The sequence below is a fragment of the Elephantulus edwardii genome, unplaced genomic scaffold (genome assembly GCF_000299155.1).
Source record: "Elephantulus edwardii isolate Elephantulus edwardi_28Jun2011 unplaced genomic scaffold, EleEdw1.0 scaffold00090, whole genome shotgun sequence".
NCBI lineage: Eukaryota > Metazoa > Chordata > Mammalia > Macroscelidea > Macroscelididae > Elephantulus > Elephantulus edwardii.
The window spans coordinates 5,128,685-5,136,697 of record NW_006399840.1 but is presented as its reverse complement, the minus strand read 5'-3'; positions in this window follow the sequence as shown (position 1 = coordinate 5,136,697).

Here is an 8,013-nt window from a genome sequence, read left to right as displayed (position 1 = left end):
TACAACCTGCGTTTGTGTCTCTTATAAAATGTATTTGTAATGAATAAGTCATTGATTTTACAAAATTCAATCATTCTATCTCCAGCCTCATTCCTGTCGCCAAGCCCATGTTTTCCGACTACTGATTCTTCTTCACTATTTCCAACTTTTGCATTCCAGTCACCCATTATTATCAATGCCATTAGGTAAAGTAGTACAATTAATTCCCTGTGGACCCGTCAGCGGAACTCACAGGTTAGCCACTAGGATCATTATATCTAAGTCAAACAAGGCAAAATAAGCAATCCTCTGGCCTGATTTGGAACTAGTTCTTTTATTGCATTCAAAGTCAAGGCAAAATCCTTCAAGTTTGTTGTTGCTGTTAAGTGCCGTCAAGTTGTAGATGACCCATAGGAACCAAAGACCTGAACACTTGTATAACTTTCATGGCTTCTCCACGTTCATTGAGTTTACAGAGGCAAGTATTTTGGAAGTGGATGCCCACCTGCTTCAAGTTTAGATACAATAAAAAGATTTTTCTTTCTCTGGTTGTGTTTATTCTCATTTCTATGCTTCACCTACCTCAGCGTTTGTCTCATTGTTTTTTGTACCCTAATTCATTGTTCCCTGTTTTAGAGCTGCACTGCTGAGGGAATGCTTGACTTTCAGCCTAGAATTCAACCAAGAGACTGTCTATCGTTCCTATGCACTAACTAGTCTCTGTCCTTTTACAAAAACATAACAAATTCCCCTAAACTAGCTGTTTGACAGTTCGATCATGTTACTCTTTTATCTTATTTCTTTATAATGAGATTTTGACATTCTTTCCAAACCTTTGGGTAAAAGTGATATTTTGTTTGCCCCTCTGACCTACAACTGTAATTTTCTTTGTCTGCACTACAATGAGAAAGGCTAAATTTCCCTTTTTATTGTGGTTAGAAGTGGCGACACAAGTGTTATACTACCCAATGTGGTAACTCATTGTGTTACCCTGTACCCCATAGACCTCTTCCAGTACCAGACTGTACAGAATACTTCGACTAAAACCCCAAATCATCTTCCCTCGAGTTGGCTCTGACTTATAGTGACTGTCCAGCTGGTTTCTGAGGCAGCAAACTTTATGCGAGGAAACCATTCATCTTTCTCCTTTGGAACACCTGGTGGAATTGGACTGCAGGAAACCACCTTAGTAAGCTTTACTACCAAATTTAACCAAAGAAGAATATGTGATAAATGTCGTTCAAGAGTGCTTAAGTACATCACATCTTAGATTCTGTGAATACTAACAAAATGGTTTTTAAAAGCTTTTTTAAATTTAATGTTGGTTTCCTTATAAAGTTCATATACATTGTGTTTCACGTTGTCCTTCATTGACATTGTGTTTCATACAATCATTCCTACACATTATGCTTTATATAATTAATCACCATTGTGAAAAACAATGTGTATGAACCTTGTAAGTAAACTAATATAAAAGAATTTAAAAAAATCACTATTGAGCTATGTCCACCATTACCCCCTTTCCCGATCCCTGCTGGATCTTTCTCTTTTCTTTTACTATCCCTCCCCTGCCAATTGTGTGACCCTTTAACAAAATGTTTTATAAAATATTTTTATATTGGACTACAGCACTATTAGTTACAACATGCAGTCACTGAATGGACAACTCTTTCATTTTCTCCTCTTCTAATTATGACTTTATTCTTTAAAACCTTACTGAAGTAGGTTCACAGTTCTAATCACAGTATTGTGGCTAAAACATCAGCACATTTGACAAAACTTTTATTATGTACCATTTAGTTGAATCAACTCATAGTGACTCTGCTCTATCTCTAGCAGTTCTCCCAATATCTTCCATGTGCAAGTCTGTTCTTGCAGGCTTTGTGTTTATTTATCTTGCTAAAGATCTATGGTCATAAAAACAGCTGTAACAAGAATAACAGTGCATATTTGTAGCACATACAGATTAAAATTTGTAATGCAAAGTGTCATTGGATAATAATTATAATTCTGACTGAGATGCATTAGAAGATTAAAACAAATTAGCATAAGATTTTAATCTAATTAAGAATATTGACACATGTAAACTAGCCTTAAATATATATAAATAAATGTATGTATACACACACACACACCCTCTGCTGCAGAAGGTCAAAGACTATAGCCTTCAAAACAGATTACGTCTCAGTATCAAGAAAACAAAGGTCCTCACCACTGAACCAAAAGGCAAAAAACATCATGATAGATGAAGAAAGGATTGACATTGTCAATCATTTTATTTTCCTTGGATTAACAATTAATACTCTCTCTTGGTATCAGCAGTCAGAAGAACAGGAAAGATATTGTACTGAGCAAGTTCATAATCAAGAACCTCTCCAAAATATTGAAGAGCAATGATATGATTTTGAAGACAAAGATATGACTGAATCAGACCATGATCTTTTCAATCACTTGCTACACAGTTGAGAGCTGAATATGGATAATAAAAATGAATATGGATAATACAACTGATGCCTTTGGACTATGTTGTTGGAGAAGATTACTGAATATCTCATGAACTTCCAAAAGAATAAAAAGATATATCTTGGAAAAGGTGCAGCCAGAGTGTTTCTTGTAAGATAAAGATGGTGCAGCTTTATCTCTCATACTCTATGCATGTTTTTAGGAGAGGCTATTTCACATGCAAGCAAGATTCTACTGAAGATTATCCAAAAACGATTAGAACAGCACATCAGCAGAGAACTGCCGGAAGTCCAGGCTGGGTTTAGAAGGGGTCGTGGTACTAGGGATATTGTTGCTGATGTTAGATGGATCTTGGGTGAAAGCAGAGAATACCAGAAGAATGTCTACCTGTGTTTCATTGATTATGCAAAGGCATTTGACTGTGTGGATCATAACAAACTGTGGCTGGCTCTGAGAAGAATGGGAATCCCAGAACATTTAATTGTGCTGATGCGAAACCTGTACTTGGACCAAGAGGCAGTAGTCAGAACAGAGCAGGGTAACACTGCATGGTTCAAAATTGGGAAGGGTGTACGCCAGGGATGCATCCTGTCTCCATACCTTTTCAACATGTATGCAGAGCAGATTATCAGAGAGGCTGGGCTCTATGAGGAGAATTGTGACATCAGGATTGGTGGAAGATCTATTAACAATCTGCATTATGCAAATGACACAACCCTGCTTGCTGAAACTGAGGAGGACCTCATGCACTTGCTGCGAAGGGTCAAGGACTGCAGCCTTCAGTATGGACTGAGGCTCAATGTCAAGAAGACAAAGATTCTCACCACTGGACCAATTGGCAGCGTCAGGATGGATGACGAAGAGATTGAGAGGCTTCACAGCTTCAGTTTGCTCGGCTCCACAGTCAACACTCTTGGCACCAGCAGTCAGGAAATCAAAAAGCGTATCGCGATGGGAAAGTCTGCTGTTAGGGACATCTCTAAAGTACTCAGGAACAATGGTGTCTCTCTGTAGACTAAGGTGCGCCTGATACAGGCCATGGTCTTTGCAATCGCTTGTTATGCATCAGAGAGTTGGACAATGACTAGGAAAGACAGAAGGAGAGTGGATGCTTTTGAGCTGTGGTGCTGGAGAAGAGTGCTGAATGTACCATGGACTGCCAGGAAAACAAACAGATTCATCTTGGAGAGGATTAAACCAAGCTACTTCTTGGAGGCAAGGATTCTGGGGCTTCGTCTGACATACTTTGGACATGTTGTAAGGAGGGGCGGGTCCTTGGAGAGGGACATCATGCTTGGGAGGGTGGAGGGACAGCACAGGAGGGGAAGACCCTCTATGAGATGGATTGATTAGGTGACTGGGGTAATCGGGATGGGTGTGTTGGAGGCAGTGTGGTTGGCGCAGGATAGAGCAGGGTTTAGGGCTGTTGTACATAGGGTCGCTATGAGTCGCAAACGACTCGACGGCACATAACAACAACAACAACAACATTCCTTGGAAAGAGACATCATGTTTGCAAAAATGGAAGTTCAGAAAAAGAGAGGAAGACCTCCAACTAAATGGGTTGACACAGTGATTGCAGCAATGGGTTCAAGTGTGTCAGAGATGATGAGAAAGAACAAGATGGGACAGGGTCTGTTATGAACAACACTATGAGTTATACTTGACTCAACAGCACCTGACAACAACATGTGGATATTTTTATAAAAATAATAAATTTCTAGGGAGCTCTGGTGGCCTAGTGGCAAGAAGCTGAACTGCAATCCCGAAGGTGCACAGTTCATATCCACTAGATGCTTTGCTGGAGAAGGAGGGGCAAACTCCTCCTGTGCCAGTTGGATTCAGTTTGACGGTACACCAAAATAAAAAAGAAAAGAAAAAAAAATAAATTTCTGTTGAAGCATCACCTAAAATTTTTGTAGACTGTCATTTTGATGTCATCTCTTTTGACATGGTCCCTTGGTCAGTCTACTGTCCTGTATCCCATAAGTGACACCACTGGGTGACAAGTTTCACCAAAGAACAGAGATAGAAAGGAAGCTCTGAATTCTTAAATCATAAATAACTAAATAATACTTTACAGACAGAGGAGATTCCAAAAATATTTTTAACTGATTGGTTGGCTCAAAGCAATCAACCCACTTTGCTATAAAAAGTAATTTTATCTGGGCTTAAAAGATATAAGGTGCTATAATTTTAAAGTAAGTTGCTGAAGAAGGACCTCATCCCAGCACCCAAGGGAGTAAGGTCAGTGTTAATCTTCAGTGTTGGCAGAGACTTGGAAGCTTATTTCTTTTGTCTCACCAGAAAAATGTTGTTGGTTATGTTGCCAAGAGATCCAAGATTGATGAAGCTTTGTGTCCTTGCTGTTGTCTATGTCCTCCATAGGAAGACAGCTGGGCCACTGCAACGCTTATCTTACTAAAAGCAGCAATCTGATTATGTGATCTACAGATTACTATGTCAACCAAGAGTAAACAGTCCTGACAAACTCCACAGCAAGGATGAGCCATAAACACATTATGTGAAGTAAATCAGTGACAAAGGACAAAAATTCTATGATTTTACCAAAATTAAACACATGCAATCATCTAATAGTCTTTGCTCTTAGATTTAACTGGTTCAAACCATCCCTCTCCTCAGGCAGTCCACACTCCCCTCTCATCCCTCTATCTATCTATCTATCTATCTATCTATCTATCTATCTATCTATCTATATCTTCTGACTTAAAAATAAATTCACACCTATGTTTATTGTTGCTTTGTTCACAATAGCTAAGAGTTGGAAACAACTCTTTGTGATGGACACATCAACAAACGAATGGATAGAGAAACACTGGTATGCCCACACAATGGAATACTATGCTACATAGAAAACCAAGGAACGTATGAAATATTACACAAAATGGGTGACCCTGGAGGACATTATGCTGAGTAAAATATCTCAGTCACAAAAGGACATAATGCCACTGTTATAAAATAGGACTGACATCGGGGCTAGGGGGAAACAAAGAAAAGAGGGGATAAGTAATGTACACTTCATTGAAACAGATGAGGGAGAGAACTGTTTAAAAGGGATATATAATTAGGTATGATTTGCATGACGGGAGTCCAGAATAAGAGCGGCAATAGTAAAGTGGACTGCGGGGGATTGTGTAACAATGAAAGAATTTTATTTTTTTTCTTTTCAAAGAGAAAAGCAAACTGAGGGGAAGGGCAGGCAGGGAGGAAAATAGGCAACAATGAATGAAGGGAAATCCAAGTTCTCTATAAACTTTCATGAAAATCTCAATAAAAAAATTCAGTGAATATAAATGCTGTTGTTATGTGCCAATGAGTTGCTTGTGACTCATAGCGACCCTATGTATAACAGCCCTAAACCCTGCTCTATCCTGTGCCAACCTTATTGTCTCCAACACACCTATCCTCATTAACCCAGTCACTGAATCAATCCACCTCATCGAAGGTCTTCTTTTCTTGCACTTACCCTCCACCCTCCCAAGCATGACGTCTCTCTCCAAGGACTCATCCCACCTTGCAACATGTCCAAAGTATGTCAGATGAAGTTTCAGAATCCTTGCTGCTAAGCAGGAGAAATACAAACAAACAAATAAACAAAAATTCAGAAGAATAATAATTGTGAAAGAACTCTCCAAATTACCTGAGGCAATAGACACACACATGATTTCTTTAAATTTAGTAGACATCTCCTTGGGTTTAAGCAAGTCATATGTTTTTCTCTTTGCCATCTGTGTTTAAAAACCTCACTATTCACTCATGTTGGTTTACAATGGGATGTCTTTTTTATTGGGGCTCTTATTATCAACTAGAGATAGCTTTCTGGGTCTACACTTAGGTTTGTAAATTCAGTCCAAACCTTCTTTTAAGTCCAGCTTGCACTTGGAGACCTCTACAGTCTTTCCACTTGCTTGTGCAGTTGATACCTTAAGCTCAATAATGTCCAAAATAGTTCTCTTTGCCATTGTCTTGAATTGTTTTACAGGGTTACCAAAACTATCGTCCTTAAAGAAGTTATTGTTACATCGTTCTCTCCTGATTTAGTTCTTCCTATTAGCAGCCAAGTGTTTAACTATTGCATTACCAGTGCACCTTCCAAAACAGTCATTCTCAAATCTATTCAACTGACAATCTTGATGATATAGTTTTGGTACCTTTAGCATTCCAGTTGCTTAGTTATTGGTGTGTACTGTTGAATCAGAAAGAAGCTAGCTGAACCCTCCAGTAAGTTTTCAGAGGCAATTCAGGATCCGGCTTTCAAACTGAGTGACATCTTCACACACATACACACACACACACACACACACACACACACACACACACACACACACAGTGTCAGGAACCCACAGAATCACAGGAGACGGTATCTGAGAGCTCTCTTTAATCTTCTTGATCAGGTAACACCTTTCTCCCAGAAGGTAATCAGGTAGTTTAATCTCATCTTTTGGGAAAGGATATCTTCAGTCTCAAATCTACTTCAGCCCTCAAGCCAAACAGACACCACCACAACATCAGATCTAGAAGCGACCTGTCCCAACCTTGGAATTATCACACTGTGTCAGCAATGTAAACTGAGACAGTAAGTCACAGAACTTAGCAGAAGCTCTGGCCAGAATCTTCCCTCAGTACAGCCTCAAGCAAAACTCTTTCTCTGAAGTTGGCACATGGTATTTAGACTTACATCTTCCTAAACAAGAGATGGACAGCAGTGTGAGAGACCAGTAGCAGTGTGTAGTGTAAGGCATCACAGAAGTGACTGGTGATCATATTACAAGGTGGCTGGGGAAGGGAGGGCTTGACCAGGTAGCCTGGTGTGCAAGGAATGGGGAGGTAGCAGGGAAAGGGTAGAGACAAGTTACATGTGCTTGGGATGGGTGGGCAGTGAATGTGTTGGTTGTTTCTGTAAGGGAAGTGTCTTTCACATGCTAGGTAAAAATACTTGTCTGTCAGATATTCCTCTAATAGTGAACATCTAAATAAGACAGACTAGGAAGAAGGATTGGCCATCCACTTCTGAAATAGAACTGGCCTATGAAAACTCTATGTACAGCAGAGCACACTTAGAGTAGACTAACAGATATGGTAACTGAAGTTCAGCCCTCAAATGTAAAAACACAAAGGAGAAGAAATAGTTATAAGAAGAAATTAACAATTGGTACGTAGAATGTGAGAAGCATGAAAGTAGGAAAACTGAACATTGTAAAGAAAGAAATGGAATGCATAAATATTGATATATTAGGTATTAGTGAAATGAGATGGATTGGCATGGGACATTTTGAATCCCAAGATCATATGACCTACTATGCTGGAGATGAGGTGAGAAATAACAGGGTCACTTCCATAGTTAAAAAGGCCTTTTCTAGACCCTCTTGAAATACAGTATTGTAAGTGAGAGGATAATATTCATATGCATATAAGGAAGACCTGTTAAAACCATTATCATTCAAATTTATGAGCCTACAACAAGAGCCAAGGAGAAGAAAAATAGATTATTTCTATCAACAGTTGCAGTCAGAAATTGATGGAACATGTAACTGAGATGCTTTGATAATA